This window comes from Procambarus clarkii, chromosome 1 (genome assembly GCF_040958095.1).
Source record: "Procambarus clarkii isolate CNS0578487 chromosome 1, FALCON_Pclarkii_2.0, whole genome shotgun sequence".
Taxonomy (NCBI): Eukaryota; Metazoa; Arthropoda; class Malacostraca; order Decapoda; family Cambaridae; genus Procambarus; species Procambarus clarkii.
In genome coordinates, this window is record NC_091150.1 from 59,542,361 (window position 1) to 59,554,856 (window position 12,496).

Sequence of the window (12,496 nt, forward strand, 5' to 3'; positions counted from 1 at the left end):
CCGCCACAACAACACGTGGGTGCCACAACAACACGTGGCCGCCACAACAACACGGGGGCGCCACAACAACACGTGGGCGCCACACCAACACGGGGGCGTCACAACAACACGTCCCGCCACAATAACACGTGGGTGCCACAACAACACGGGGGCGTCACAACAACACGTGGCCGCCACAACAACACGTGGGCGCCACAACAACACGTGGCCGCCACAACAACACGGGGGCGTCACAACAACACGTGGCCACCACAACAACACGTGGGCGCCACAACAACACGTGGCCGCCACAACAACACGTGGGTGCCACAACAACACGTGGCCGCCACAACATCACGTGGGTGCCACAACAACACGTGGCCGCCACAACAACACGGGGGCGCCACAACAACACGTGGGTGCCACAACAATTCGTGGGCGCCACAACAACACGTGGCCGCGACAACAACACGTGGGTGCCACAACAACACGTGGGCGCCACAACAACACGTGGGTGCCACAACAACATGTGGGCGCCACAACAACACGTGGCCGCCACAACAACACGGGGGCACCACAACAACACGTGGGCGCCACAACAACACGTGGGCGCCACTACAACACGTGGGTGCCACAACAGCTGGTGGGCGCCACAACAACACGGGGGCGTCACAACAACACGTGGGCGTCACAACAACACGTGGGCGCCACAACAACACGTGGGCGTTACAACAACACGTGGGCGCCACAACAACACGTGGTCGCCACAACAACACGTGGGCGCCACAACAACACGTGGGCGCCACAACAACACGGGGGCGTCACAACAACACGTGGGCGCCACAACAACACGGGGGCGCCACAACAACACGTGGGCGTCACAACAACACGTGGGCGCCACAACAACACGTGGCCGTCACAACAACACGTGGGCACCACAACAACACGTGGGCGCCACTACAACACGTGGGCGCCACTACAACACGTGGGTGCCACATCAACACGTGGGCGCTACAACAACACGTGGCCGCCACAACAACACGTGGGCACCACAACAACACGTGGGCACCACAAAAACACGTGGCCGCCACAACAACACGTGGGCGCCACTACAACACGTGGGCGCCACAACAACACGTGGGCGCCACAACAACACGGGGGCGTCACAACAACACGTGGGCGCCACAACAACACGTGGGCGCCACAACAACACGTGGGCGTCACAACAACACGTGGGCGCCACAACAACACGTGGTCGCCACAACAACACGTGGGCGCCACAACAACAAGTTGGCGCCACAACAACACGTGGGCGCCACAACAACACGTGGCCGCCACAACAACACGGGGGCACCACAACATCACGTGGGCGTCACAACAACACGTGGGCGCCACTACAACACGTGGGTGCCACAACAGCTGGTGGGCGCCACAACAACACGGGGGCGCCACAACAACACGTGGGCGTCACAACAACACGTGGGCGCCACAACAACACGTGGCCGTCACAACAACACGTGGGCACCACAACAACACGTGAGCGCCACTACAACACGTGGGCGCCACTACAACACGTGGGTGCCACATCAACACGTGGGCGCTACAACAACACGTGGCCGCCACAACAACACGTGGGCACCACAACAACACGTGGCCGCCACAACAACACGGGGGCGCCACAACAACACGTGGCCGCCACAACAACACGTGGGCACCACAACAACACGTGGCCGCCACAATAACACGGGGGCGTTACAACAACACGTGGGCGCCACAACAACACGGGGGCACCACAACAACACGGAGGCGTCACAACAACACGTGGCCGCCACAACAACACGGGGGCGTTACAACAACACGGGGGCACCACAACAACACGGGGGCGTCACAACAACACGTGGCCGCCACAACAACACGTGGGCGCCACAACAACACGTGGCCGCTACAACAACACGTGGGCGCCACAACAACACGTGGGCACCACAACAACACGTGGCCGCCACAACAACACGTGGGTGCCACAACAACACGTGGCCGCCACAACAACACGGGGGCGTCACAACAACACGGGGGCGTCACAACAACACGTGGCCGCCACAACAGCACGTGGGTGCCACAACAACACGTCGCCGCCACAACAACACGGGGGTGCCACAACAACACGTGGCCGCCACAACAACACGGGGGCGTCACAACAACACGTGGCCGCCACAACAACACGGGGGCGTCACAACAACACGGGGGCGTCACAACAACACGTGGCCGCCACAACAACACGTGGGCGCCACAACAACACGTGGCCGCCACAACAACACGGGGGCGTCGCAACAACACGTGGGCGCCACAACAACACGTGGCCGCCACAACAACACGTGGGCACCACAACAACACGTGGCCGCCACAACAACACGTGGGCGCCACAACAACACGTGGCCGCCACAACAACACGGGGGCGTTACAACAACACGTGGCCGCCACAACAACACGGGGGCTCCACAACAACACGTGGCCGCCACAACAACACGTGGTCGCCACAACAACACGTGGGCGCCACAACAACACGTGGGCGCCACAACAACACGGGGGCGTCACAACAACACGTGGGCGCCACAACAACACGGGGGCGCCACAACAACACGTGGGCGTCACAACAACACGTGGGCGCCACAACAACACGTGGCCGTCACAACAACACGTGGGCACCACAACAACACGTGGGCGCCACTACAACACGTGGGCGCCACTACAACACGTGGGTGCCACATCAACACGTGGGCGCTACAACAACACGTGGCCGCCACAACAACACGTGGGCACCACAACAACACGTGGGCACCACAAGAACACGTGGCCGCCACAACAACACGTGGGCGCCACTACAACACGTGGGCGCCACAACAACACGTGGGCGCCACAACAACACGGGGGCGTCACAACAACACGTGGGCGCCACAACAACACGTGGGCCCCACAACAACACGTGGGCGTCACAACAACACGTGGGCGCCACAACAACACGTGGTCGCCACAACAACACGTGGGCGCCACAACAACAAGTGGGCGCCACAACAACACGTGGGCGCTACAACAACACGTGGCCGCCACAACAACACGGGGGCACCACAACAACACGTGGGCGTCACAACAACACGTGGGCGCCACTACAACACGTGGGTGCCACAACAGCTGGTGGGCGCCACAACAACACGGGGGCGCCACAACAACACGTGGGCGTCACAACAACACGTGGGCGCCACAACAACACGTGGCCGTCACAACAACACGTGGGCACCACAACAACACGTGAGCGCCACTACAACACGTGGGCGCCACTACAACACGTGGGTGCCACATCAACACGTGGGCGCTACAACAACACGTGGTCGCCACAACAACACGTGGGCACCACAACAACACGTGGCCGCCACAACAACACGGGGGCGCCACAACAACACGTGGCCGCCACAACAACACGTGGGCACCACAACAACACGTGGCCGCCACAATAACACGGGGGCGTTACAACAACACGTGGGCGCCACAACAACACGGGGGCACCACAACAACACGGGGGCGTCACAACAACACGTGGCCGCCACAACAACACGGGGGCGTTACAACAACACGGGGGCACCACAACAACACGGGGGCGTCACAACAACACGTGGCCGCCACAACAACACGTGGGCGCCACAACAACACGTGGCCGCTACAACAACACGTGGGCGCCACAACAACACGTGGGCACCACAACAACACGTGGCCGCCACAACAACACGTGGGTGCCACAACAACACGTGGCCGCCACAACAACACGGGGGCGTCACAACAACACGGGGGCGTCACAACAACACGTGGCCGCCACAACAGCACGTGGGTGCCACAACAACACGTGGCCGCCACAACAACACGGGGGTGCCACAACAACACGTGGCCGCCACAACAACACGGGGGCGTCACAACAACACGTGGCCGCCACAACAACACGGGGGCGTCACAACAACACGGGGGCGTCACAACAACACGTGGCCGCCACAACAACATGTGGGCGCCACAACAACACGTGGCCGCCACAACAACACGGGGGCGTCGCAACAACACGTGGGCGCCACAACAACACGTGGCCGCCACAACAACACGTGGGCACCACAACAACACGTGGCCGCCACAACAACACGTGGGCGCCACAACAACACGTGGCCGCCACAACAACACGGGGGCGTTACAACAACACGTGGCCGCCACAACAACACGGGGGCTCCACAACAACACGTGGCCGCCACAACAACACGTGGCCGCCACAACAACATGGGGGCGTCACAACAACACGTGGCCGCCACAACAACACGTGGCCGCCACAACAACACGTGGGCGCCACAACAATACGTGGCCGCCACAACAACACGTGGGCGCCACAACAACACGTGGCCGCCACAACAACACGGGGGCGCCACAACAACACGTGGCCGCCACAACAACACGTGGGCACCACAACAACACGTGGCCGCCACAATAACACGGGGGCGTTACAACAACACGTGGGCGCCACAACAACACGGGGGCACCACAACAACACGGGGGCGCCACAACAACACCTGGGCGCCACAACAACACGTGGGCACCACAACAACACGGGGGCACCACAACAACACGTGGCCGCCACAACAACACGTGGCCGCCACAACAACACGGGGGCGCCACAACAACACGTGGCCGCCACAACAACACGTGGCCGCCACAACAACACGGGGGCGTCACAAAAACACGTGGCCGCCACAACAACACGGGGGCGTCACAACAACACGTGGCCGCCACAACAACACGGGGGCGTCACAACAACACGTGGCCGCCACAACAACACGGGGGCGTCACAACAACACGGGGGCGTCACAACAACACGTGGCCGCCACAACAACACGTGGGCGCCACAACAACACGTGGCCGCCACAACAACACGGGGGCGTCGCAACAACACGTGGGCGCCACAACAACACGTGGCCGCCACAACAACACGTGGGCCCCACAACAACACGTGGCCGCCACAACAACACGTGGGCGCCACAACAACACGTGGCCGCCACAACAACACGGGGGCGTTACAACAACACGTGGCCGCCACAACAACACGGGGGCTCCACAACAACACGTGGCCGCCACAACAACACGTGGCCGCCACAACAACATGGGGGCGTCACAACAACACGTGGCCGCCACAACAACACGTGGCCGCCACAACAACACGTGGGCGCCACAACAACACGTGGCCGCCACAACAACACGTGGGCGTCACAACAACACGTGGCCGCCACAACAACACGTGGCCGCCACAACAACACGTGGGCGCCACAACAACACGTGGCCGCCACAACAACACGTGGGCGCCACAACAACACGTGGCCGCCACAACAACACGGGGGCGCCACAACAACACGTGGCCGCCACAACAACACGTGGGCACCACAACAACACGTGGCCGCCACAATAAAACGGGGGCGTTACAACAACACGTGGGCGCCACAACAACACGTGGGCACCACAACAACACGGGGGCACCACAACAACACGTGGGCGCCACAACAACACGTGGCCGCCACAACAACACGGGGGCGCAACAACAACACGTGGCCGCCACAACAACACGTGGGCACCACAACAACACGTGGCCGCCACAATAACACGGGGGCGTTACAACAACACGTGGGCGCCACAACAACACGGGGGCACCACAACAACACGGGGGCGCCACAACAACACCTGGGCGCCACAACAACACGTGGGCACCACAACAACACGGGGGCACCACAACAACACGTGGCCGCCACAACAACACGTGGCCGCCACAACAACACGGGGGCGCCACAACAACACGTGGCCGCCACAACAACACGTGGCCGCCACAACAACACGGGGGCGTCACAAAAACACGTGGCCGCCACAACAACACGGGGGCGTCACAACAACACGTGGCCGCCACAACAACACGGGGGCGTCACAACAACACGTGGCCGCCACAACAACACGGGGGCGTCACAACAACACGGGGGCGTCACAACAACACGTGGCCGCCACAACAACACGTGGGCGCCACAACAACACGTGGCTGCCTCAACAACACGGGGGCGTCGCAACAACACGTGGGCGCCACAACAACACGTGGCCGCCACAACAACACGTGGGCACCACAACAACACGTGGCCGCCACAACAACACGTGGGCGCCACAACAACACGTGGCCGCCACAACAACACGGGGGCGTTACAACAACACGTGGCCGCCACAACAACACGGGGGCTCCACAACAACACGTGGCCGCCACAACAACACGTGGCCGCCACAACAACATGGGGGCGTCACAACAACACGTGGCCGCCAGAACAACACGTGGCCGCCACAACAACACGTGGGCGCCACAACAACACGTGGGCGCCACAACAACACGTGGCCGCCACAACAACACGTGGGCGTCACAACAACACGTGGCCGCCACAACAACACGTGGCCGCCACAACAACACGTGGGCGCCACAACAACACGTGGCCGCCACAACAACACGTGGGCGCCACAACAACACGTGGCCGCCACAACAACACGGGGGCGCCACAACAACACGTGGCCGCCACAACAACACGTGGGCACCACAACAACACGTGGCCGCCACAATAACACGGGGGCGTTACAACAACAAGTGGGCGCCACAACAACACGTGGGCACCACAACAACACGGGGGCACCACAACAACACGTGGCCGCCACAACAACACGTGGCCGCCACAACAACACGGGGGCGCCACAACAACACGTGGCCGCCACAACAACACGTGGCCGCCACAACAACACGGGGGCGTCACAAAAACACGTGGCCGCCACAACAACACGGGGGCGTCACAACAACACGTGGCCGCCACAACAACACGGGAGCGTCACAACAACACGTGGCCGCCACAACAACACAGGGGCGTCACAACAACACGTGGCCGCCACAACAACACGTGGGCGCCACAACAACACGTGGCCGCCACAACAACACGTGGGTGCCACAACAACACGTGGCCGCCACAACAACACGTGGGTGCCACAACAACACGTGGCCGCCACAACAACACGGGGGCGCCACAACAACACGTGGGCGCCACAACAACACGGGGGCGTCACAACAACATGTGGCCGCCGCAATAACACGTTGGTGCCACAACAACACGGGGGCGTCACAACAACACGTGGCCGCCACAACAACACGTGGGCGCCACAACAACACGGGGGCACCACAACAACACGGGGGCGTCACAACAACACGTGGGCGCCACTACAACACGTGGGTGCCACAACAGCTGGTGGGCGCCACAACAACACGGGGGCGTCACAACAACACGTGGGCGTCACAACAACACGTGGGCGCCACAACAACACGTGGGCGCCACAACAACACGTGGGCGCCACATCAACACGTGGCCGCCACAACAACACGTGGGTGCCACAACAACACGTGGGCGCCACAACAACACGTGGGTGCCACAACAACATGTGGGCGCCACAACAACACGTGGCCGCCACAACAACACGGGGGCACCACAACAACACGTGGGCGCCACAACAACACGTGGGCGCCACTACAACACGTGGGTGCCACAACAGCTGGTGGGCGCCACAACAACACGGGGGCGTCACAACAACACGTGGGCGTCACAACAACACGTGGGCGCCACAACAACACGTGGGCGCCACAACAACACGTGGGCGTTACAACAAGACAAGGGGGGGCCACAACAACACGTGGTCGCCACAACAACACGTGGGCGCCACAACAACACGTGGGCGCCACAACAACACGGGGGCGTCACAACAACACGTGGGCGCCACAACAACACGGGGGCGCCACAACAACACGTGGGCGTCACAACAACACGTGGGCGCCACAACAACACGTGGCCGTCACAACAACACGTGGGCGCAACAACAACACGTGGGCGCCACCACAACACGTGGGCGCCACTACAACATGTGGGTGCCACATCAACACGTGGGCGCTACAACAACACGTGGCCGCCACAACAACACGTGGGCACCACAACAACACGTGGGCACCACAACAACACGTGGCCGCCACAACAACACGTGGGCGCCACTACAACACGTGGGCGCCACAACAACACGTGGGCGCCACAACAACACGGGGGCGTCACAACAACACGTGGGCGCCACAACAACACGTGGGCGTCACAACAACACGTGGGCGCCACAACAACACGTGGTCGCCACAACAACCCGTGGGCGCCACAACAACAAGTGGGCGCCACAACAACACGTGGGCGCCACAACAACACGTGGCCGCCACAACAACACGGGGGCACCACAACAACACGTGGGCGCCACAACAACACGTGGGCGCCACAACAACACGTGGGCGCCACTACAACACGTGGGTGCCTTAACAGCTGGTGTGCGCCACAACAACACGGGGGCACCACAACAACACGTGGGCGTCACAACAACACGTGGGCGCCACAACAACACGTGGCCGTCACAACAACACGTGGGCACCACATCAACACGTGAGCGCCACTACAACACGTGGGCGCCACTACAACACGTGGGTGCCACATCAACACGTGGGCGCTACAACAACACGTGGGCGCCACTACAACACGTGGGCGCCACAACAACACGTGGCCGTCACAACAACACGTGGGCACCACAACAACACGTGGGCGCCACTACAACACGTGGGCGCCACTACAACACGTGGCCGTCACAACAACACGTGGGCACCACAACAACACGTGGGCGCCACTACAACACGTGGGCGCCACTACAACACGTGGGTGCCACAACAGCTGGTGGGCGCCACAACAACACGCGGGCGCCACAACAACACGTGGGCGCCACAACAACACGTGGGCACCACAACAACACGTGGGAGTCACAACAACACGTGGGCACCACAACAACACGGGGGCACCACAACAACACGTGGGCGTCACAACAACACGTGGGCGTCACAACAACACGTGGGCGCCACAACAACACGTGGGCGCCACAACAACACTTGGCCGCCACAACAACACGTTGCCGCCACAACAACACGTGGGCGCCACAACAACACGTGGGCGCCACAACAACACGTGGGCACCACAACAACACGTGGGCGCCACAACAACACGTGGCCGCCACAACAACACGTGGGCGCCACAACAACACGTGGGTGCCACAACAACACGTGGCCGCCACAACAACACGGGGCACCACAACAACACGTGGGCGCCACAACAACACGTGGGCGCCACAACAACACGTGGGTGCCACAACAACACGTGGCCGCCACAACAACACGGGGCACCACAACAACACGTGGGCGCCACAACAACACGTGGGCGCCACAACAACACGTGGGCGCCACAACAACACGTGGCCGCCACAACACACAAGCCGTCAGAGGCCCTCAGGGAACAACAGGAACAAAGTGGTTGAGGTACTTACATGTAGAAGGGCCTGCGGGCGCCGTCCTTGTACCAGACGACGAGGATGGGCGCGTCCCCAGGGCGGGGGTGGGCGGCCACACAGGGCAAGTGGGCGGCTGTCCCCGCCACGGCGCCCACACTCGACACCGGCCCTGTGGAGGAGACTCGCTGTTAGTGCTGTGGGGGAGGTGGCCAGGCTGCACATGCAACACGTGTACAAGGAAGGCCAGACTGCTCATGCAACACGTGTACAAGGGGGGCCAGACTGCACATGCAACACGTGTACAAGGGAGGCCAGACTGCACATGCAACACGTGTACAAGGGAGGCCAGACTGCTCATGCAACACGTGTACAAGGGAGGCCAGACTGCTCATGCAACACGTGTACAAGGGAGGCCAGGCTGCTCATGCAACACGTGTACAAGGGAGGCCAGACTGCACATGCAACACGTGTACAAGGGAGGCCAGACTGCTCATGCAACACGTGCACAAGGGAGGCCAGGCTGCTCATGCAACACGTGTACAAGGGAGGCCAGACTGCACATGCAACACGTGTACAAGGGAGGCCAGACTGCTCATGCAACACGTGTACAAGGGAGGCCAGACTGCTCATGCAACACGTGTACAAGGGAGGCCAGACTGCTCATGCAACACGTGTACAAGGGAGGCCAGACTGCACATGCAACACGTGTACAAGGGAGGCCAGACTGCACATGCAACACGTGTACAAGGGAGGCCAGACTGCTCATGCAACACGTGTACAAGGGGGGCCAGACTGCACATGCAACACGTGTACAAGGGAGGCCAGACTGCTCATGCAACACGTGTACAAGGGGGGCCAGACTGCACATGCAACACGTGGACAAGGGAGGCCAGACTGCTCATGCAACACGTGTACAAAGGAGGCCAGACTGCTCATGCAACACGTGTACAAGGGAGGCCAGGCTGCTCATGCAACACGTGTACAAGGGAGGCCAGACTGCACATGCATCACGTGTACAAGGGAGGCCAGACTGCTCATGCAACACGTGTACAAGGGAGGCCAGACTGCTCATGCAACACGTGTACAAGGGAGGCCAGACTGCTCATGCAACACATGTACAAGGGAGGCCAGACTGCACATGCAACACGTGTACAAGGGAGGCCAGAGTGCACATGCAACACGTGTACAAGGGAGGCCAGACTGCTCATGCAACACGTGTACAAGGGGGGCCAGACTGCACATGCAACACGTGTACAAGGGAGGCCAGACTGCTCATGCAACACGTGTACAAGGGGGGCCAGACTGCACATGCAACACGTGTACAAGGGAGGCCAGACTGCTCATGCAACACGTGTACAAGGGAGGCCAGACTGCTCATGCAACACGTGTACAAGGGAGGTCAGGCTGCTCATGCAACACGTGTACAAGGGAGGCCAGACTGCACATGCAACACGTGTACAAAGGAGGCCAGACTGCTCATGCAACACGTGTACAAGGGAGGCCAGGCTGCTCATGCAACACGTGTACAAGGGAGGCCAGACTGCACATGCAACACGTGTACAAGGGAGGCCAGACTGCTCATGCAACACGTGTACAAGGGAGGCCAGACTGCTCATGCAACACGTGTACAAGGGAGGCCAGACTGCTCATGCAACACGTGTACAAGGGAGGCCAGACTGCACATGCAATACGTGTACAAGGGAGGCCAGACTGCACATGCAACACGTGTACAAGGGAGGCCAGACTGCTCATGCTACACGTGTACAAGGGAGGCCAGACTGCTCATGCAACACGTGTACAAGGGAGGCCAGACTGCTCATGCAACACGTGTACAAGGGAGGTCAGGCTGCTCATGCAACACGTGTACAAGGGAGGCCAGACTGCTCATGCAACACGTGTACAAGGGAGGCCAGACTGCTCATGCAACACGTGTACAAGGGAGGCCAGACTGCTCATGCAACACGTGTACAAGGGAGGCCAGACTGCTCATGCAACACGTGTACAAGGGAGGCCAGGCTGCTCATGCAACACGTGTACAAGGGAGGCCAGACTGCTCATGCAACACGTGTACAAGGGAGGCCAGACTGCTCATGCAACACGTGTACAAGGGAGGCCAGACTGCTCATGCAACACGTGTACAAGGGAGGCCAGACTGCACATGCAACACGTGTACAAGGGAGGCCAGACTGCACATGCAACACGTGTACAAGGGAGGCCAGACTGCACATGCAACACGTGTACAAGGGAGGCCAGACTGCTCATGCAACACGTGTACAAGGGAGGCCAGACTGCTCATGCAACACGTGTACAAGGGAGGCCAGACTGCACATGCAACACGTGTACAAGGGAGGCCAGACTGCTCATGCAACACGTGCTAACTTGGTCATAATCACTAAGTTAAACAAAGACATAATTACCGAAACACCACACACAGGTGACAGACTGTTGACTGTATTTATTGTAGTAACTACAGTAACTACTGTAGTTAGGTAACTACAGTAACTTCTGTAGTTAGGTAACTACAGTAACGAACTTCATTCACTCGGATGCCCTCCCAGTAATCTGAGTGGTCGAGTGGGCTTCAGTGCTGGCGTGAGAGTGTGAGGGTGTTAGTGCTGGGGTGAGAGTGTGAGGGTGTTTGTGCTAGGGTGAGAGTGTGAGGGTGTTTGTGCTAGGGTGAGAGTGTGAGGGTGTTTGTGCTGGGGTGAGAGTGTGGGGAGTGTTAGTGCTGGGGTGAGAGTGTGAGGGTGTTTGTGCTGGGGTGAGAGTGTGAGGGTGTTTGTGCTGGGGTGAGAGTGTGGGGGGTGTTAGTGCTGGGGTGAGAGTGTGAGGGTGTTTGTGCTGGGGTGAGAGTGTGAGGGTGTTTGTGCTGGGGTGAGAGTGTGGGGGGTGTTAGTGCTGGGGTGAGAGTGTGAGGGTGTTTGTGCTGGGGTGAGAGTGTGAGGGTGTTTGTGCTGGGGTGAGAGTGTGAGGGTGTTTGTGCTAGGGTGAGAGTGTGAGGGTGTTAGTGCTGGGGTGAGAGTGTGGGGGGTCTTAGTGCTGGGGTGAGAGTGTGAGGGTGTTAGTGCTGGGGTGAGAG